The sequence below is a fragment of the Anopheles merus genome, chromosome 3R (assembly GCF_017562075.2).
Source record: "Anopheles merus strain MAF chromosome 3R, AmerM5.1, whole genome shotgun sequence".
NCBI classification, from domain to species: Eukaryota; Metazoa; Arthropoda; class Insecta; order Diptera; family Culicidae; genus Anopheles; species Anopheles merus.
In genome coordinates this window covers 47,310,223-47,333,235 of record NC_054084.1, presented here as the reverse complement: position 1 = coordinate 47,333,235, position 23,013 = coordinate 47,310,223, and the positions used below count along the sequence as shown (strand labels likewise).

Sequence of the window (23,013 nt, the reverse complement as noted above, 5' to 3'; positions counted from 1 at the left end):
CAAATCAAACCACACCATAGCAACATACCCAGACCATACTGTACATAGAAAAAACCATTGAGACACATTTATCGAAAATAACCGAAACGCGCAACATAAGCAATTCAAGCGTTACTGCAGCAAAGTGGACAAACAGAGAACGCATAGCAACTTATTGCTAAAAGCGCAGCGTAGGCAAGATCGACGAACGCACCCGTTCTTTGGATAGAACAGTAGAAACGTTCCTTTCGTAAAAACACTAAAAGTGCAGCATATGCATATAATGGCAAACACCTCACTCCGATACAATGTATAAATTGCACCTCATATCAATATCCTTTAATTGGGACACAAACACATTCCATAACGTCTGTCAAGATAGAAGACGTTACGCTGGCTAAAAACTTCGCCCTCCTACTTATTTCAAAAGTTAAGTCATGTCCCCCTACCCATGGTAAGGCTTTTAAACTCCCACGTTTCCATTAAGGTTTCCCTACGGGTTTCCAAGATCGCCTGGACGATCTAGTGTCGAAAAGTCCGCTTCGAACAGTGTTATTCTACCTCGATACCTGTTCTTCGCAGTGTTATTCTACCTCGATACATGTCAACGAAACACAGACATACCGTGACGATACACGATTTACACTTGTGCGATCATCACATTACATGGTGACCGTAACTATCTCCGAACTCATTACATGGCGACCGTATCCAAAATCAAACTTAATACATGGTGACCGTAGCTAAAATCGAACATATTCAAATATGTTCGGCCTCATTACATTATATCATGAATTGCTTTGTTGTGTGGTAAGATGCCGTCTTGTTGTTAAACCGTATTTTAAACTATATTTGGTATATTGGATGAACGTTTTCTGCGGTGTGTTAACAACCTAATTTTGAAGGTTATACTAACTAAGCACCAAAGATCGTTGGTGCAAACCAATATTAACGAGCTTTTTGAGTTGTGTTTTTTTTTATCGTGCTCATTAATTTATCACATAGTTTGACTTGGTGTGTGCTGAAATCGGTTATTAATACTTACAGTGAAGCTAATGTATTTGCCACATAGAAACTTGTTTCTTATTGCTTACCTACATAACAGCATTCACACATATGCAACGAACATTGTTTAGCAATTTTGTGGGCTTATGCGGGTGTGAAACGTATGGAGATGATGGTGGGCTTGCGTGCGAATTTGCCGTACGGTTGTTCTCATTTCACGATGTTTTGTTGTATAAATGTGGTGTAATGATGATATTTATAACGTGTTTATGGTTAATGTACTTTGCATTGTGTTCCAAGTAGCACGAAAAACCTGTACGTGCATTATGTTGCTTGAGAATAAAAAGTATTTTAAAAAGACAGAAACGCACAAATGTGTCAACGAACAAATGTTTCATATGATCCAACATTTGACAGCAGCTGCGTTGATGTGAAAATTTATGTTTCAATCCTATGTCATAACTCGTCCATAGGGTGACTGCTGATTCGTGTCTGGTATGCGAATTCAACGACAAACACATTCAATCAAATAATTCTCCGGCCGTGTCGGAAGCTGCGCACGGTGCCTGGCAGGGCCAATGAATTTCCAATCGAAATCAATAGGAAAAACAGATTCTGACGCAAAATGCTTCCGGCCAGAAAATGGCCCACATGGAGGTTGATGGGTACATGAGATGGAATGGAAAGAATGGCCCTCCAGAGAATGTCCCTTTTTGCGATATTATTATTGATATTTGAAGGTTCTTGCTCTGTGCACAATAACGACAAAGGGCTCGTCAGTCGACACAGTTTCTGATTCTGTGGTATATGTGTTTGTTGGCGAATAAGAAAGGGACGCTTTGGTCGTGCATGAAACACGCAACAAATATTTGTATAATTTCCGCTTTTTGTCAACGCCGTAAACGTTCGGCTGGGAGAAGCATAATATGTTTTCCTTTGCTCCATAACCGGAAACCACCGATCGTCGATCAATCGAAGGATCTGTGTGATCACGACATATTGTATTATTGTTATTTTTCTGGTTTCATGTTATGGTTCCGTGCTGGTTTCTTATGCGGAAATGGTGAATGATGATGTTTGGCTATGTAAGTATGCATCTGTGTGATTTATTTGTCCGAGTTTGGTGTGGAACAAGAAACGGGAACGAGTTGTACATATGTAGAAAAATGAATAAAACAAGAACGTTTGGAGGGCGAAAGTCGTAAAACTGTACAGAGATACGGACTAACACATTCAAAAGAATATAAAAGTATGCTTAAAAAATGTATCCATATCCTTTACGGCGAAGGAAATATTTGTGTGCCAAAAGCTCCAGTTGATCCCAGTTGTTTGCGATGTGTCTTCTTTCACTCCCAAGCAAAGAAAGCAATCGAATAAGCCAAACGAAAACACGATACATGAAGCATCGTCGGTACATGCGGTGCGGGTCGCAAGCATGCTCTAATGGAGCAACGATGGAATAGATAAACATGTTTTGCATAAAACTCATGAAAATGAGGATGCACGAAGGAACGAATTTTTGAGTGTGGTATGTCTGTTTGAATTATGATGCTTTCGCCGCATTTTCTACAGCACCACACAAAACTGTTCTTTACTTCGCATTAGAGCGTTTTTTGGCAGGATGATTGAATTAAGGATAGTGGATATGGGTCTAGTGCGTGGTTGCATTTTGTGCAGTATCTTGACGTAAGAAATCACAATCTGGATATCGTACACATGTAAAAGACTGATAAAAAATCCTGATGCAGTTTTAAATAGCATTACCAGTATGTTAACTCTGCTGCAAATACGATATTGTTGGTGTCTCAATTTGTCAAAACGATCACATGTGTAGAAAACCAGTACAAGTGTCAAGAAAAAGCTAAACAAACGATCAAATCTGCAGGATGGATGAGCATATGTGATTTGAATGTGGGAAATCTTTGTACGCTGCTGTGTGCCCCTCAGCCACACTTGTTCTCCCGACTGTAATATTTTTGGACTGGGTAGAATTGGCAGTGGCGGAGCTGGTTTGTCGTGTCATAAAGATTTTTTCCACCTCATGTAGGCGTTGTTCGCTGCGGGACGTTCGCCGTTTTGTTGACGTACCTCAGAGCATAATGTAACCATTTTGTGTGGATCTATCATGCAAACATTTCACGAAATTGGATTAAAACAGATACGCAAACAACAAATAAAATATGTAAATTCATCTCTCCTCCCACTGGTGCTTGAGCTCGGAAATGTGCTTCGTGGTGTAGGAGGATTTTCGAGGCTTTGTAGAATTTACCAAGACGAATGGTTTTACTCGATGGGTACCCATTTGTCGCATATATTCTGAGCAAAAGGGAATGCCTTTGGAAGTGTTTTTGATTTTGATACTGGATAGGCTTTGAATCACCACCACCCGTACGAAAGTGTGACTTTTGACAAGGTTACCAAAAGGTTTAGCTTGTTATGCTTTTTAATTGAGCGAGTGATCTTTTTAGGGAAGGCACATTGAACGCTGATATAAAAACAGTATTATTGATATAACTATTAGTAGTATCCCGTGTGATTTATTATGATGAATTACTGTTGTGTATATTTGTGTGTATCCTACATGTATAACTTTTCCTTCTTCTGGAAATATGTAATGTAAATTGTTTTCGAAATTTCATGTTTAATTTATTTACTGTAGATTATGTCCATCGTAAATGCAATATGTAATGAATATAAGTGAAACGTGAGACGAAAAAAAAGGATAAAAGTTTATGCGTTAAGGCTGAACGTGCACTATGACCCAAGAAGGTGTATTTCACGATAGGAATAATAGGAACACATTTTCTCCATCGTTAGGTAAGCAAAGGTATGGTTTTTCGTTCATGACTATCGGACTGGTCGCTTAATTACTGTAGCATGTATAGTCATCTTTCTTCTCCCTCCCCCCACCATCCCCTTGTATAATAGCAATCACTTTCTATGCTTCGTTAGCATCATTTGAATCGTCTTGGAAGCGAGTCGTGTTTGACCGGGCATAGAGCAAGTGCAGAAATGCAATGTGAAATAGCATGGCACGAAGCGAACCGGCAGTTATTCATGCAACGATGATTTTTGCTTCGCAAGTTCCTTGGGGCGGGCAACTACAAAACTGGTATACCGGGTGTGCATACGTTCTATTACGCGCAACCATGGGGAAAGCAATGTAGCGGATGTAAGAAGAGCGGTCTAAAGGAATGGTACAAAAACTGTGAGGACACGCTTTGGCAGAGTGGAATAAATTGTGCGCTTTGCATGGGAGTTTGCAATGCGACGCGTTCACTAACGAACGAGCGATTATAATAAGTTTCATGGGGACATATTTTGTATGGATAAGAAACGAGCAGGTTAAAAAAGAATAGAGAAAAAAACAACAACTGAGGGGAGAAAAAATTAAATCGCCTGAAAACACCCTACACAACTTAGAGAAATGTGTAATTTATGAATATACACATAACATTTCATTTTATAACCATTTGCACTACGCGTTGGAATGTCTTTTTTTAGTTCTTTATTTGCAATGAGCGGCTACAGAGCACAGGAAAAAAGACAGTTGAAAAACTACATTTCCTATCTTCGACGGTTATCTATAATTATTTGTTATGCTGAGTGTGATGTATCACAAGAAAATATGGTAGTTTGGCACAGATTTAGAAAGGATCAGTTTATCAAGCTTACTTACTTTATCTAATATTTTTGGTCCCTCTCAAAGAGATTAAGATAGTCATATGTTTTATCTGAAACAAGAAAAGAAGATTTGGTAAGTTTTCTAATTGTTTCATTGTAAAGCTTGAAGTGGCATTAAAACAATGGAACGCTACGATGTGTTTACATTCATAATTCAAAAACTGGATTAAAACATAAGGTGAACCATTCATATGGATTTCTTGAAAAGAAGCACATAACATATATTGGGGCCCTTTCCGTTTTAAGTTCGTAGGCTGAAATTTCAGCCTGTCAGCTGTTTGCATTGTATAGCAGTTTTTGAGCAAATATCTAAGTGGGTATAATATACAGGTGGGCTTATCCCAAGGTGAATGAATTTAGAAGACTGATTTTTATCGCTTCTGTTTCTAAATGAATATTTTAAGAGTGTTTCGTGTACTCGTCAAGACTCAAGAAAGCTTGTTCAAACAAAAGTTTTCACTCATCCTGTCAAAAAGTGATATTCAAATTTGGTTTTAAAATACATGCTATGAGATCACCTGGACTACTTACACTTTGATTCTGGATATGATCACCAGATATCTTTAATGCACCTTGGGATAAATGTAAACACCAGCAAATGCAACAAATGCAAACTAGAATTATCTAGACTGAAAATTGCAGGCTAGTTTTGTGTGTGGTTTTGTATGGAGTGTTTACATGATTTCAGCCTCCAACTGTCAAATTCCATACAAAAAACTGACTAGAATCGTGAATCGTATTGTCGGATTTTCCTATAAAGGGACCTTGGAGATTTTCTTGAGGTCATTTGCATTAGTTTGTGCTTAGAACGCACAGCTGGTTTCTATGCCAATGAAACCATAATATTGGTTTAGAATCACATTGATATGGTCAGGAACGAAAACAAGCAGGTGGAGCAAGGTGGATGCTATGTTACATCAATATTATTTTATTTATCAAGTGTTATTATTGTTTCCCAATCGAACAGGGCGAATTACAAAAGCTTGTGTCATGAAGTATTATAAATGCAGTTAATGTACAAGACATTAGTGAACATTACTATTATAAAAGTAAAAAAATGTTTTAATCCACTAGCTGTTATAATCAGGCATAATTTAAAAATCATATTTTTAAAACGTAATATTATTTGGAACAAATGTGTGTTTTGTCTTTCCAAAATGTCTGCTGCTTGCGTTTTTACGCGGTGTGAATGTGTGTCCTCCTTTATATTAAATATGAAATAAATTTGTTTTCAAATTGTTTCTGATGGTAATAGAGTTGGTGCGTGTTATCTTCACCAAAAAATAGATCCATTGATTTAGTAAAGCCTGTCTGACCTAATTATTTGTCTGACTTTCCCAATTTAACGCTTAAATTGTTTCGGCATGAACTTGTTAATAAGAGTTTACGAGTTATTTAGTAATACCATTTTGCATATCTTCCCGAAAGCCGTAAAGGTTCGTAAAATCTCAAATAAAATGTTAGACAATATGTTATTGTTTTTATTTCATGCGTATTTATGTCTGTCTAAAACAATAAAAAAAATTAACATTGTTTAATGCTTAGAGACATTACAAAATCCAAATCAAACTGAAAAAAACTTGAATGCTGAACTGAAGAGACTGGAAGTCTCTCTTCGTATCAATGAAAGCCATAATTTGGAAGAACTATTTCGTATCATCTCTCAAAATCGCTTTGCTATGTTGTCAGTAACCGCACTGTCATTTCTAGGAACAACATTATTGAATTCGAAATTATGATGAATGTATAGCCAAAGAACAGTCCTTCGAATTGAGGGTTCGATCCATAAGATGCTGAATTAATAAAGTTACAGTTGTCACTGGTATGTTTATTTTCATCAAATGCATATATTGTCCACAAGTATGAATCATTTCACGCATGTCAATGATTGGCTACTCCGTTCCCTTGAGTACAACTGGCAAAATCTGGCTCAAGCCTCCACCCCCTTAAAAAACTTAGCCGTCAAACGGTTATCGAACATCGTGTATATCTTTTACTACATAATCTACGCCGTGTAGTATCGATGCGTGTAACGGCTAATTATTGATGTTCTCTTCCTTGCGATCAATGCTGCTACTTTAATAAATACCTCGAGACAGGTTTACAGATTTTGTCTTGTCAATGATATAGAAAAGCATTAAAATGACATAGAATTCCGATAAAAGATATAGAAATAAAATGAAGAACTTCATAACTTTTAAAAGTTATTTAACCAAATGTGGTAGTTTTATTATAATCCATGGATTGCCCCAGATTAATTTCACCTAAGCTATGAAGCAGTTAACAAGAGATTTCTTGAATTTCTTCCGGTTTTATTATAAATAGAACCTTCAATATGCTCTTAAATGTATAAACACAATTTTGCTGCCTGCTAAAATCGTTTATTCCAACAAGAGAGTAGAGAATATGATCTAGTTGTAATATACTTGTCATGCTTCACGAAATAAGGCGTGTGCCAACGAAGTGCTCATCATCTCACGGATGTTTGTACACATCGGAGTACATTTTCCATTAGACTGATTAAAATTATAGGATATCAAGAGGTATCGCTCCTCACGATTCACGTTGATTGTTTCCTCTCGTGCTGTGCATGGTTCCGTTATCTTTTTGTCGGTAAACACTTTCCGTACGAGTAGCAGTTGAGCATGACGGTTCATGGTATTATTATTACATTCGTCTCTGACATTATTGGAAGCGCGTAGACACTCGTCAGTCAGCACTGCATGGTCTTGTTGTGATAGATTTGTCCTCAAAGTTGTTCAGCAAAAAAGAGCATACTTGAAAATGGTGCCTGGCAATCGGCAACGGCAATACTGTCTTGCATACTCTTCATGCACTTAGCATTCGAAACGACAGGGAGCACCTGTGAAACCTGGAGAGATGAAACGCACGTGCGGTATTGGGATGGTTTTGGGTACCGGTAGTTTGATTAAATTCTCTAGAAACGCAGAAACTTGTGTGGGTTCGGTTTGCTCAATTCGACAAACCATTTGATGAAGTCAGCATGGAAGAAGAAGCAAGTATCCAAAAGGAAAAGCGTATGCTTGTATACAGACGCGTTTGTGCGTGTGTGTATGTTTAGTTTCTCTGTCACGTGGCTCTGCGTGTCCTCGTGTGTGGTTAAGGCAAATGAACATTATTCTAGGTAGTATAACATCACACCCACCCTTAAATCCATGAGCGTTAGTAGTAGACTAAATGTTATTGAGCATTATGCCTGCCTCACCTCAGCATTGCAAACAAACGAACGCATCCGCTGTGTCAAGTTTGGATAAGTAATTGAAAAAGGCTTTACCTTGGTGGTGTTTGCTTGAACTATATATTTACTCTTTTCGCGCTTTTCAGGCTGTATTGATTTTCGCGAGAGTGCGATTTTAATACAAAGCAAATGATTGGTTAGAAGCTGAATATCGTTTCTTGTGGTATAAAAATATGTTTACCTGTAAATTCTAAGCAACCTTGTCATGTATTTTGTTCGACCGCAAACGTAGTGTAACCTAGAAGATATCATTTCTCAAGGAAATAATCTAGACTCAAGATTCTAGATTATAGTCACTTATTAGCACGTTGTCCGTATGAGTTTTGAAAAAAACATTCGATGTACATTAATCGTGAAATGTGTGGGCAAGCCGACATTGAAGGACGTTTAATATCCATAAAGATGATTGGAAACATTCCAGCGAACACCGATATAATGCGTTAGTTTTCTTTTGATCTCAAGTTATGTTTGAAAATCGATCAAGAACAGTTGTATCGGAGTAATCTTCGATTATCCATAATTGAGTTGGAAATATGTGCTCAAAATGTTAATACACTGGATAACATTTGCTATGTTTATGTTCAAAGTTTATTTTATGTTATTTGGGTTATCAAATGCAATAAAATCATATATTTAAAATAGTGTTTACATGGTATTCATTAAAAAAGGAGAAAATAAAGTAAATGTTTTTTTTTGATAATTATATAATCTACTCAATTTGCAGCATATGTATTTGCGGGTATGATAATTGTCCCGCTGAGTAATCTTTTAAGATCATGATAGAGTTGCAAAACCTACTAATGGTCGAGTTAAATTCTTCAGCAGTCCCTTAGTAACGATGCCTCGCTGATGAAGATGATGTCAAGAGTTTTTAAGATTCTTTCACCTAATGATGGCTCTAAGATTTTTCTTGTCAGTGTTGTGCATTCCATCGGTGTCGTCCACTGTTTGGCAGAAGAATTCAGTAGAAACCCATTTATCTTAATCTAAGAGGCTCGATATAAATTCTAAGCCTATTCTCAGTAGAGTTAACACCGTCATTCAGGCGTAATTTATCTAGCCAAGTTTTGCATTACACTTACGCCAAGGGATCACGTTTCAGAGCATCGCTCTCTAGGTTTCTTTGTCGTCGTATAGTACCGAACAAAGAGAATGTAAAATAGTTTGAAGAAGGTGTCACTTGTACAGGAATGCAGAGGAACGCAGAAAAAAATGATGACAATAAGGGCAAAATTTCTCATCAAAAAGCGTTCCTTATCAAGAGAAAGGTAAAGCACTGTACTAACCACTCAGACGTGCATGTAGACGTGCATGTGTAGTAGCAGAACGAACCAGTCGTCGAAAGATTGCCTGTTTGCCAAATAATGTGTATTACGGGAGGATTCGTTAGACGGCTTTTTAACGTCGAATGTATCCATCTTACTAGACGTAAGGCCTACTCATATGCCTGTGAGTTTCTGTGGGATATTACTTCCACTTCATTTTGCACTTAAATTCTTGAACTCCTTTTCTTAGCGCTGTATAGCAATGTCGCTTAGTGTCCTTTTGTACCGTCGTGTAACGATCCAGCGACGCAAGTAAAATGAAGGGCCAGAAGCCCGTTTCCTGTGGGCTATAAAATTCCAGTTGTATTTTACTTCTTACTTACGGATGTGGATCCCCGGAGCTCTTCACTCAGCGAAGGTAGGCAAGCTGTGCAATAATTATCATTATATCTACTTCTTGATTGTGCAATTAGGTAGAAATTAAAACGTTTTTAATGTTTCGTCTTAATTAACGGAATGTTTGGAATGTAGCAGCTGTGCTTCCGTCACATGATTCCATCCGAAGCAGTGGTTCGTGTAGAGTGGTTTTTTGTAAAAGGATGTTTGCCAGAACCAAAGAAAAAACAGCGACAGGAAAAAACGCAACGTCCAATCGTATACTACAGAAAAGCGTCCGCTTTGGAGCAAAATTTAACTGAGCTCTTAAGCAATGAAGATATTTTACTGCCTCTTCAGTGTGTCGCGTATTCGTAGTGGCTGGTCCGTTTAGTGCGTCTTTGCAATCCGGTGAAATGTTCCTTGCAGAAGGTAAAATGGAACACCTCACAAAAAAGAATCAAGCTGCGGAACGATCGAGTATTGTTGACATGGGCAAACACTGAAACATTCTATCCTAAAGGTGTTAGTATAAATTTTTTTCGAATGGCTCACAAAGAGTGGATAATGAAGGGATGTCGAAGATGATTCTTAACGATTAGAACGTGTTAATCATTTTTAATTTTCGAGTCATAAAATAAGCAGATATATAGGATACTGATCGGTATGTAGGAAATAACAACGATACCTTTGGCTATGGCTGATGCTGTGTTGCTAGTGATGTTGTTACCCACTACTAACATAAGTAAATGAGAAAGGTATAAGCAGTAAATATAAGAGAACGTACGAGTTGTACCGAGAAAAGACACTGACACAGGTAACCAGCTGTACGAAAAAAGTGTACGAACCAGCTGTACGACATACCCGAAAACATCCATTAATCATGGGTTACAGTAAAGTTTTATGGAAGTTACCCTACCGCGAAATAGCGAAGTTAATTTTTAAACACAGCCATGTCAGACGCGGATGTTTTCTTCCTCCTGGCTGATGAACGGAAAGCGTAAAACAAAACATTTACTCCCGAAACGAAGGACGAAGTAGGGCATTGAGCATTTTTAACGATGCGATTTGTGGGCAAAAAATATCCCATAAAACATCTGCAAACACTCACATAAAAGAGAACAAAAACTCTCTGTGTTGCTCCGTACTGGATGGATGTTGGCGGTTGCTTAATTTTAGTATTGCGTATTGCTGAATATCAGTAATGCTATGTTTTCGTTAGTGTTTTGTTATTGTTTACTCTACTAGATCAAACAAATAATTGAATCCAAACGAATAAAAAACAACTTTAGTAGCTATTTTTTGCCAGAACAGAATACCGCAATGAATATTAAATTAAAGATGAAACTCTTACAGTCAAAAAAAACCATTGTTGATTTCAATAACAAAAACTTTGAAACCTTCCAAAATGAACCAACAAAATTGTTGCCTTTAATATCGAATGAAGGCAAAAGGTCACACAGAAATTTAAAAAAAAATATCTGTAACCATTGTTATAATTACACCAAAAGAAAAAGGGTAAAACCTTCATCTTGTGGGCGAGCTCTGAAGTTGCTCAGAAATGAGCTTTCACGCGTGTTCCGTACCATAAAAGACGATTATGTGCACGGCATTATTTTTATGTCAACGGTGTCATTCGTCGTGGCACGAACGAATAACAATACTACCAATGTAGAACATATGAAAATAATGCACAAAGAAAGAACAATACTAAGCAGTACGTGTTAGTATAGGAGAAAACAAAAACTGGACATTCTCACGCAACCTTTTGACAGGAGGAAACAGGCTGAACCTATGTTTGGCCCTACTAATATTGTCGTGTTTGGGAAAATATCTTGAAAGATGGTAAATAAAATTCAAACCGCACATATTGATGTGTAGTGGTGTTGTCATATATGAACTTCTGATTAAGCATTACGATGATCATTTTATTGACGGTAATTAATAAAGTGTGTTTACATAGATATTTTTTTTGTAAATAGTGAATACTCATACTACACATTCTAGACAATCTACAAAATTTACAATTGGCTTAGACAATGTAAATAAACCGGTATGTTTAAAACAACACACTATGCTTACCAAATGGGATAAACTGATTTTTAAAGGGACACCTTGAGTAAGGCACCAAAGCTTCATAAAAAAATGAGCTTACATATTTTAACAGCTTTATTAACAATAACGCTGGAAAAGCATTGCACGTTGTGGTTTTTTTTACGACCCACGAACTCTTTAGATTTTACAGCCGTATGCGAATACAGCCCTCAGTGTTTTCTTGAAGCTTTTCTAACAAGAGTCACTATAGTATTGGAGTTTTTTTTCTTTTTAAAATACAAGCTAGTAAAAAAAGTATGTTTTAAATGGTAAAGTAATTTAAATAGCGACAATTTGTATGGCAAGCGATATCTGTTTCAATCGTATAAGGAAATATTATCAAAACAATTTTATTTTCCAAGTCTCCAAACTAGGGTTCTCGTTAGTAGATTAAAAAAATACTTTATATTGCTAGAGAAGTTTATGGAAGAAGTGTAAAATGTGTGAAAAGTCAAAAACACACACAGTGTAGTAAACAGGACATTGTAAATTGCGCTGTTAATGACCTACTTCGGTTAGGTTCATTGTGAATGGACACAGCTCCAGGTGGTGATGCTAGATACCTTTGAAAACCAGTAGAATATGTTGATGATTATGAAGATGATGATTATGACGATGACGTCGGAGGCTTTCGTTTGATTGATGATTTTTATGGGGACACGGCATCATAAAGCATTTTACATGATGTTCCCGTTGATGGGCGTAAAACAGCAGGTGATAAATCGTACGCAGCGAGCAGTCCGTTTGATAAGTTTATGAATGGTTGAAAAATAGCATCCAACAAGCTGGCAACGAAATTGGCTTGAAAGATTAACATTTTAGAGTGCCTTATGTTGTTGTCATCCTTTAATGCACGTACATTGAAGTGTATATGTTGTTTAGGGTGATCGAAAAAAAGCTTTGAAGATTTGTGTTAAATAAAGAATTTTTTTGTCTCTTTCAATACTTTGATGATAATCGCAGAATTATCTGCTATTATCACACGCTGAAGAAAATTTCAGTAGGTAATGTTGACTGAATGATTCTTTTAATTCATGAGGGATGACTTCGGCCTTATTGCTTATGGATTATTCTTTTTTATTAGTTAATGTTTGAAAGATAAGTTTGTAACTTTTTTAGTTTTAGTTTTAACGAGGTTATTAAATTTGAATAACTTTAATATGGGTCAAAGTAAAAGTATGCCCGCAATCGGAATTCCTTCCTAATTACCAATCCCACAGAGCTATGTTTTCGTTCTATGTCTAAAATAGGGCTGTTTACCCTTTATAAATAGGCAAGCTATAACACAGGCAAGAAGTATTTTCATAAAAATCTTGTAATACATTTCAAGGTACATACCGTTAGGCGAACATTTAATGCTTAAAAATCTTAAGCCAGTAAATTATCAACCTGTTGACTGCGGTGGTCAAAATGAATGGTTTTAGCATGTCGAATATCGCTTTATAAATGAATTCTTGAATTGAAGCGAAAATATTCGTGACACAATTGAATATTACATGCAACATGGTAAATATCTCAAATCTCAATGAAAGATGGGTTTCGGGCATCTCACTAAAGTTGTATGTTTTGTTTACATACGTAATTAGATGAATTGGGCTTGTTCATTTAATGCGAAGCTTTACCTCAAACTCATTCCCGGTATCAGGAATGCTCCTGCTTGCAACTGTTTAGTGTACACAGGAGAAAGTTTAACCATAACCAGCAAAACTATTTTATTACCATTGGTCATACGCCCAGGAATGGTGAGCAGGCGCCGGTATCGAGCAAAGGAACGAACGGCTCAATTCGGAAATTCTTCGACGTGTGCTTGGTATGTTGCATGCATGTATATGTGTGCAGCTCATTTGCCGGTACGTGCCCAAGGATGATTATTGGAAGTGTGTTGCCGTGGCGGATGGTTGGAAGTTGACCGGGCGGGGAATGCAAGTAGAAAAAGCTTAAACATATGTAACGCATATGTAAATACGCTACCTCATGGCACCGAATGTGTTTCGCAGCACAGCGAGGCAACCTCGGAGGCATTCGTTAGCCCCATCTCCCCTCCGCCCAGCTTTAACAGGCGTAATTTAGAGAAGGCAAAGAGAAAGTTTTCCACGAGCAAAGCGTTGGAACCACTGCACCTCGCAACTATCACCATCCCTTCTAACCATGTGTGGCTTCCGTATGTGTGTATATTTTTACGTGCAGTTGGGCGTTGTGCTGTTGTGTTTGGTCTTCCGGTTTTTACAAACTTCACGCTACCCATTTTCCGGGACATTTCCCGCGTCACTATGTTGTTGCTGTGTTGGTTGGTCGCTGGTGTTTTTGTTTCGTACACTTAGGCACGACGCCGGTCGATGGGGTAACTTATTGAATCTAGCCATTAAGAAGGTCTGGCTCTGGCCCCCGGGAGCTACAGACCCGGACTATTTGTTGTTGGTTACGGCGTTTCTTTGCGCTAACAAACTCATTGTTTTGTCGTGGTTGTGGTGCTATGCGGCGGTATGCCGCGGCAGGGAGCAGGTTTGAAGGAGCCATCAGACCACGCCGTGTCGTGAACGATGAATGCGCTTAGCAAAAATGCAATGTGGATTTAAATCAATGCATCATAGCCTGTGTGGCGCAGTGAGGAATTCGAAAAATAAACAGACAGTTTGGATAAGGTGCACAAGTTTCAGCTTATAATGAGGGATGAATCAACTTCGGAACAAGCGTCTTGAGCGAGGGGTTAAAAGCGATGCTAAACTTCCAAAAGGGCACCGTTGAATGTTATGTTGAATAAACGATCTAGTTGCACTTACAACCAACAGACAGTGTAATACTGCGCAAGTTTTATATGGCCACCTATACCTGCTGCTACCGAGCAGAGTAACGTTACGATGTGTCTAAAGGTTGCTGTTTTTTTTTTTTTTGCTATTTAGTCTGAGACACTGAGATTTAGTTTTTATTCTTACTCCACAACGTCACAGCCGTTTGGCCGTTTTCTTTCCAGCAGGCTGGTTTTAAAATCGAAAGCGCGGAGAAAAAGCACAAGCAAACCCGGTTGTAGTAGTAAAAGTAGCAGCAGCACCAGCAGCAGCTACACCAGTAGCAATAGCAGCAGCGTGGGGCAAAATTTATCGTTTGCAATAATGAAAACTTTTCTGCCAATATATATGTATATGCCTAGACGAGGCCGATGGCACACCGTGTGCTAGTGAACGTGGCAATAGGTGGGAACGATGAGCACCGGAAGATTAGTGTCGATGGTGGTTGGCGCGCTTGGGATAGGTTTGCAAAGGTTTGTGAAACGGCGACGTGCTGGATTGAACGATTTATAGGAAGTGGTTTGTTTGAAATTATTGTAGCAAAGGCTCTTTTATGCGTACTTTACGGGGTGTGTGTATAAGAACGCTTTATGCAGAGCAGCTGATATGTGATGTCCGATTGTTGAGAGCTGCCGTCAAATAAGAGATCAGAATAAAGCCTGAAAACAATGCTGCCGGTAGCAGCTGTGCGTTTGTTGAAACGGTTAATTCGTGAAGCAGACGTGCTGTGTATATAACGGTGTGAAAATGTTCAAGCCTGTATTTATTGAACCGACACCGATTGGTAGAAAATCGTTTTTGCACACTGGATGGCACCGGGTGATAAATATGGACTTAGTATATAACAGAATTATCATTTTTTTAGCAAAACCGTGACTGATTATTGATTCGCTATCTTTGGAATATAAAATTGGTTTTGTCTTCTCACAATATACAAATATCCTTTCGTGCAAATGCAGTAACCGTAGGAAACTGTTCAAGATCAAGATATTCGATACAATATTAATAAATAAATATTAACAAATTATAATATATAATAATATAAATAAATATTGAACAAATTCATTTGAGCTTCTAGTTCTTCTACCCTTGGCAGGTTAGTCTCTTAGCCGGTTAGTCACCCTTAGCAGGTTATTCAGTCCTACGTATGGGGGCACATTCTATCCTGTGCCTAAACCCATGACGGGCATGTTATTAAGTCGTACGAGTCAAATTCATTTAAGCTAATACCAATTTATTAATGCCATGTTTTCCAGAGTGAAAAATTATGAAAAACTTCTCATATTGAAATTGTCCTTCTTATGAATTGGTTTTAGTAAAACACACGTTGGTTTTTCTATCAATCAACATGCTGTTTTAATTTCGTATGAATTTTAAGGTTGTTAACCAAAATTTTGTCACTATGCGTGGGAGTGGTTCCGCTAGAACCGCTAATTCACAGCGGCGAAGTTATAATTTAATTAAAAAGAAAGCACGAAACGTGCCGGGTAATACGAACGAAGTGGTAAATCTTCATCGCAATTTTACAGTCTAGCAAGCAAAAGTGCTGAAACTGGAGACAAATAGCGAGATAAAATGCTGCTGAAAGGAAATGTAGCAGTATGTGCAAAAGGTTTTTCTTCTTTTGTTTACTTTTGAAACTTAATGCGTGAATGTGACTGTCTCAGATGGCCAGAATGATCGCCTTCGCAATGATGGCAGCATGTGTGGTTGTGGGCGAGTTAGACGTTGAACAGAACACTGGTTGTATGCTGGTTTACAGAATTATGTAAAAAATGTACTTTCATCATGTTGCTGCGCGAAAAAGATTGGGTGGTAATAAAAATGGTATGTGTGTTGGTGCCGTGTGCAGAAAATGGATATCTTGCGCTTTGCACGATGTGCTACAGTTCTAACTCCATATCATATTTTTAACGACGGCGTAGCAAATTTGACGATGGTCGGTCCGCCCACCTACGGGGCGGTAAAAACTTAATACATACTAGTGGCACTCAAGCCTTGGGATCCTTTGAAGTTTTCATGAAGTGGAGGACTGTGCGGCGTAGTCGTTTTGCGAATATTTGGATGGGAAGGTATTGCCTCAGGAGCACTTCCAACGTGTTTAATTTGTGCAAAGGAGACGCCTGGCAATTCAAATATGTTATAACACCGGCGTATTTATGGTGCCTGAAATTAGCAGTACGATAGTGGCTAGTCATAGTGATGGTAAAAGCTATGTCCACGACTCCTTCCATGCATTTACGTGTGATGCACTTGAGACACGAAATTTAATGATGGTTTTATAGCACTTCAAACTAGTTCTGAATATGTAGATAATGGCAATAAGCTGTTGGTATTCAATTTACAACAAATTGTTTTACTGCAAAAGGTAATATTAATGAACTCAATAGTTTGGATTAGGTTTTTATATTGAAATGGGCGGAAGGGCTTGATGGTAATCGATGGGCGTAATAATTGTGTTCCTATGTTATAATGTAACCACAATCATTTGAACAAGGAAAAAACACCTTAGCGCTTACAAAACCAAGTGTACTTAATATCTCTTATTTTCTATTTTACTTGCAGGTAATTTAAATTAGACAGTCATCACCTGAGCATGATTTTTTTCGCAAGTGTTTATCTTATCGAGTCAACCATTAAAAGTAAGTAAAAATCTTGTATATGGGACGTATCAGATTGCTTTATCATCATTTTCGGAGTATAGTCATGGCAAAGAGTATCGATTGTTGTTGTAACCAGCATTCTTTTATGTAGTTGTTGTTATTTTTTCCTTTATATATTTCCTCTTCCTCCAAAAATCCAATTTATCGAATAAATAAATATTCTCAACTTTAATCCAAGATCCCATCAGAAATACTATCAGTAACAGGCGCGAATTACCATATCCAATCCTGATTGTTTGGTTGCACTTCTCGTTTTGCGGTTAAGTGAAACAGTATTTGCTAAACAGACCAAAATAAGTACCGATTATGATAACAAAACATGTCAAAACAGGGAAAAAGTGTGTAGAAAATTTCAAATTACTTGTATCACTGCCACAACTCTCTTGTTAAGGCTAACTGCCAAGACTCGCTTTCTTTGGTGACTAATTCTGGTTACTGCTAATACTGAACGGACCAAGTGGAATCTTCAACCTATACACATTTGGTTGTGTTTAACTACACATTATGCTCTGTATGCATTATTTAAAATTTCATTTTAATGGAAATGAGTGTTAAATGCAATCAAGTAAAATAAAGAAATATTGATGTGTTTTAATCTTTTATTTATTATATGGTGAAAGAAAACGCGTTTTGTTTTTGCGGTAGTAGTAGCACAAGTGCTATACAAGTGTACAAGTTCAACTAAAAAACTTGTACCATGTCAAACAATTTAAACAATAATATGCGTTTCAAATGGATGGGAAGTGGGACATTTCTTTACTAAAAGCCTAAACATTTGTCGGCTGAAATTATGTCAACAAAATCAAGCGCCAAAATGATCTCAAGTTTGCAACCTAGATTACATCTCCTTTTTCTTGTTTGGCACAACAACCGATGTCGGTCAAGGCCTGCATATCCCACACACTAGTAGGCTTGCTTTCAGTGACTCTATTATTGACCATAGCAGCATAGTCAGTCCTATGTATGGGAAATCGTTTCATTTGGATTCTGAGGAAGCAGACATATTTTATCATGAAAAGTTTACACAGTTTAAAACATTAATTAACTGAAAACGTCTAAAACACAAAACAGTTTAATTAAAAGGCGTGCAATAAATGCTTATTTCTATAAGATTGTATGAAAAATTGCAATCATGTGTTGGCCATACTACCCCATACTTTCCTAAATCAGTATGTTGCTGGCAAGGCAATGCGACGATTATTTGAAGAAAAGATTATTATCCTACTGCCGACAATAGTGTATCTCACACGTACGAGACTCAGAAGAACAAGCGGCAACACACTTTCATACCGGTGCACCCAATAAGCATTAATACCGTTTTCCCTGAAAAACGCACGTCTACTTCTCATATACGTTTCAGTGCTGGCTGAGCTTTAGTGAGCCGTGCTCTATTGGTACCAATCGTGTGAGCAAGCTGCACGTGCAAGAGAAGCCGAACGCTTCGTCCATCTTTTGCAAGCTGGAAATGCTCAATATAGCAGTTCAGAAATATTCACTTCATTTACTTCACAAACGATGTGAACCCTTTTAGAAGGAAAACTGCTAGTCATAAAATTGTCTTAAATTAGGCGAACCAACGTTAGTTTCTAAACCTTTCCTGTAGAGGTGGTAGAAATCATTGGGCCGACGCAATAGCTGCACGTAGATTTAACCGGACAAATCATAGTCTATGTGCTATGCTCGCTGACAGGTGTGCAATGATCGAGCCCGTTGGTATGGTTTATGATTCCCAAAAATAATCACATTCCAGTCACGGAAGTCGATTTAGTCGACACCTAATGGGTGCTGATATCGCGCTTCCGTCAGTAGAGTGCAGTGAAAACTGTTTCACTTTTAGCGTCCTATTCAGCTGTATGATTGCAAATGCTACCCCACGGTTTCCCAGTGTCGACGGATGGTGTGGATGATGGGAAATGGAATAATTCGGTTCGTACGCAGGTGTGCCAGAAAATGAATTTGGATGTGCGGTTGAAGTGAAATGATAGGAAGTTAGATTTCAATGTTTCAGAACATCGGAAGTCAACAGTAGGATGCGGGTACTTGGCAATTTGGATCATGTGCTCGCCTTCGACTCGCTCAATAATACGTCATGGGGCTTCGCAGATGCGAGGCATATGAAATGAACTAAAGAGTATACTCATTTAGAAAATTGGATACCATACGAGTTAATGATTCTAAGCCGTAACAGATGGTGTTAAACGGACATTTCTAAAATTGGTTTTAAAGTTTGCAAATTTTGGTCCTGCTACGCGGTTTGGTTTGTTGTAGCAAAACATGTTGTGTGTGAAGAAGTGTGTATGGTTCACAATTTAATGGCGCCAGTCGCAACTTTATGGGAATAATCGTTACAAACAATGCACCAAATTCAATTAGTTTGAAATAATAATGGTCATACATATCTTGTTATTTTTTTTTACATATATTACATATTATTGACTTTTCTTGCAATTATCATAAAGCAGTTATGCTTTTGGTTGTGTTTTGTTTCGTGAATTTGTAAGTACTGAACATAACATTTCGAATGCTAGTTTTGGAGAATATTGAGTGTAATGTTACAAGTAACTGATAAGAATTTAACAAATAAAACGGAACAAAATTACATCAACGAAAGTACAGTAAAGCTGAGTGAAAAAGTGTAAAGTGTTAATTAAAACATCAAGTTACAAAATTTTACAAATGGCGACATATTTCATTGTTTAGCGTTGAACGATGCATGTTTTCCATGTTTGAAGAAGTAAACATCAAACATGTTTAATCTTCTTTGTGTCGACTTTTTTCAAAATCATTTTGAAAGTGTGTTTAATGTCTTAAAACTTGTTTATGTTCAAAAACTGAAACATTTATCATCACGATGGGCAAAATTGAGGTACATGTGAGTGAAATCCCAGTAGTTTGAGCTTTAGCAGCATTGTCAGGATGCCTGCGACACGTTGGGGAGCAAAACTTTACAGCCTCAAGCAAAGTTGCTAGTGCTCGGTGCTGATGTTTCAATACAAAAGCTTTGCCTTTTGCTGGTAAAACATTTTACAAGGATGGGTAGGGCAGCTAGTGCATAGGAAAGAGAGCTATGAAAATCTCTTAAGCTATGGTGTGGGTAATGGAGATACATTTGCTAATGTGGTTCGTCCTTTATTTATGTTGTATACTCGCTGTTTTTGTTAAGCTGATAGTTGCTCTTGCCAGGTTCAGCTTGTCTCTTGTTCCCGCTATCACTTGCAAACCTTTTTGGTAGTAATTTTGCATACTCTAAGATTGGTTCTGTTGAGAAATTGTAGTGTAGAATGAGTTTTGATGATTCATCATCTGCCAAATAAAATAATACCATTGGTAACTAGTGCAATCCCTGAAGAATTTGTCTTTTGGAATTTTTGACACTAAAAAACAAACACAAATAGATGTGTCGAAATTATGTTATCCTTTGTAGATGGAGTTTAAATGTTTTTCTTGTACTAAAACAGACAAAATACACTTTGATAAACGTGCTAAAAGTGGCTAAAGAATCAATATTGGTTGTAGTAAACTGTAGTTATTTACTGTCGTATAAAAAGTTGTATGACTTTTATGGAAGTGTTTAAAACTGTATTGCTATTGTTGCGTCATTTTAGTGAAATGTCATTTGCCGAAATTGAAAACTAGTGTTACAATTTTAAAACCAAGTCTTTTTGTTATGTCAAATTACTTGTCAAATCACAGCCTGCAGCTTTCGTCCGAAAAAAATATATTGTGATCATCATGCGTTTTCAGTAGCAACCAAGATCTGATAACCCCTATTTTATGAATCAATTACAGTATTGTTAAGAGCTGAAATAAAAATTACCTGTATTTATTTCGAAAAAATAATAGACGAAATAATCTGTCAAAATTTACTCATAAATACGATGAGGGAAATTTTGGAGGCGGTTCCGTCGTACAGTTCCGTCGTACGAGAAAAGCCTGTATAGGCGTTTAATATAAAAAATGTCAATGATGCTTTACATAATGTTGTATATTATTTGAATTTTTCATATGCTGTTTGTTTTTATATCATGTTAATGAACAAATATTCAAATAAGTTAATTGAAAAATGAAGCAATGCTTTGTTCTTTTACTACCTTTCAATTGATTAATTTCGCGATTTGAAGATTAAATTGACTATAAAGTCTTAAAACACGTAAATGCATGGAAATTCAACGTAAATACAAGTTAAAATTCAAATATTGTTGTGAACATGATATATGAATTAAACAAATTATTTGTTCTAATATAAATCGATTGGCTTTGCAGAAACAATTAATACTTCTATATTCCATATATTATATAGTATTGAACTATCACTGAATTATAGAGGAGTGTACAGCTTTAAAAAATCTATATAAAATGCATTTCACTCTATTGTGTAACGCAGCGTTTCCGACGATTCCGATGGTAAGGTAGCTTGATTGAGATGCAACGGCCAAATTAATTAGATTTTTTAGTTGCCGCAGGAAAATATGTCCAATCATTCTCTGCTCGTATACTACACCGGTTGGGAAAGATGCAGACAATAGGACCAGTGGTCTGTTTGGTACCCATAGCTCGACGCTATGATGGCAAGGCTGCTGAGCTGCTCGGTGTCGGAGCGAACATTTCGATTCATGCAAAACAATGGAATATTACCGAAACTGGTATGGTATCCTAGCAGACGTAGTATGGTGCTTTTTGAACTGCCTGAGGCGTCTTGATGGGGATATAAAAGCTCTATATAATTCAAAGGTGGACCATAGAGCTGTTTGGATAATACGCAAGGGAAATTCGTGGAATAAATATGACGAACGAATGGAAGGCAACGGTGACAGGAGGATAGCCAAACAGTAAACTGAACCGAGACAATAGGTGGACCGAGCAATAAAAGTGAACAAACACCGGCACAACAAATGAGAACAAGCATTCGCATATGCTCCAAGTTAGTGAGGCAAAAACGTGGGTTCTTTGAGAATACACACCAAAAGCCATCGACAGGAGCGATGAGATGGTAGGGCAACCATGTGTCCCATGCCTAAGGTAAGAAGAGATAGGAATCATCAGAAAGAAGTGAAAACCCTCCCTCTTTTATAGTGCTGCGAACCTGTGAAGTTGCAATGGTACAGCAAAAAAAAATAAATGTATTGCCATCATTCCATACGTTAAAGGTGCACCGCAGACGACTACCTGAATGCAATGGAGACGCCTAGTACCGCACGACTTGTATGGTTGGCGGCTTCAAAGTGTGGTAAAAGCAGAAGTCACCGGGCCAGGAAAGCAGTATGTTGTGAGATAAATGAGGCAAACGAGGACGTGTATTAAGCGAAGCAGGGCATAATAACGGAGAGAAATGATGAATGTGCATGCTAGGCGATCTGTAGATGCGGGTACCGGAAAACAGAACTGTGGCTGCTTGAGTGCCTCTGGTGACCGTACGAGCTTAGGTGCGTTTTATGAGCTTCGACCCGTGCAGGGTAAGAACAACAAAGCGAGTGTATGGTCCTGTTGGGTATCAAAAAGTAGTATGTGGGGTAGTATCGAGTCCTTTGACTCTAATTTTAGCTCAAGACATTAGTCGAGTTGCGTGGTGAGAGAATAGATAGAGCGGGAGTTGAACGTAAGGCGAGGTAGTTTCAATTAACAAGCAAATTTCCTTTAATGGGGAGTAGTTTTTTTTTTACTCCTGCCTAACCAAGTCATAAGTTTGATGGCATGAATACGGATAAATAAAAATATTTTTAGAATAATAAACTACAGTTGAATTAAATTGTTCGAACATCTGTATGGAATAGAGCTTTTATAAATATTCATCACATTATGTGGTAGTGTGTTTTTATATTAGGAAGATACAGGGATGGACGAATAGTACCGAGAAAAAAATATTCCAATGTTTTAAGACTATGATAAAATACAGACGCTTTTAT

At 37.5% G+C, this 23,013-nt stretch overlaps 1 protein-coding gene and 1 long non-coding RNA gene across 17 annotated transcripts in view; one reads left to right on the top strand and one right to left on the bottom strand.

The window, feature by feature from the left end:
- LOC121597079 (tyrosine-protein phosphatase Lar) overlaps positions 1–23,013 on the top strand; it is a 235,062-nt gene that overhangs the window by 64,624 nt on the left and 147,425 nt on the right. For 2 of the 15 annotated variants that reach the window (XM_041922579.1, XM_041922577.1), the window contains one exon: positions 17,013–17,089. The exons of the other annotated variants lie outside the window; for them this stretch is intronic. The gene's annotated coding sequence lies outside the window, so the exon portion shown is untranslated. The remainder of the gene's footprint in view (positions 1–17,012; positions 17,090–23,013) is intronic. 15 annotated transcript variants of the gene reach the window in all.
- The window catches only part of LOC121597081, a 39,323-nt gene that overhangs the window by 13,556 nt on the left and 2,754 nt on the right, over positions 1–23,013 (bottom strand). For both annotated transcript variants that reach the window (XR_006005378.1, XR_006005377.1), the window contains exon 3: positions 4,664–4,718. This is a non-coding gene — a long non-coding RNA (uncharacterized LOC121597081). The remainder of the gene's footprint in view (positions 1–4,663; positions 4,719–23,013) is intronic.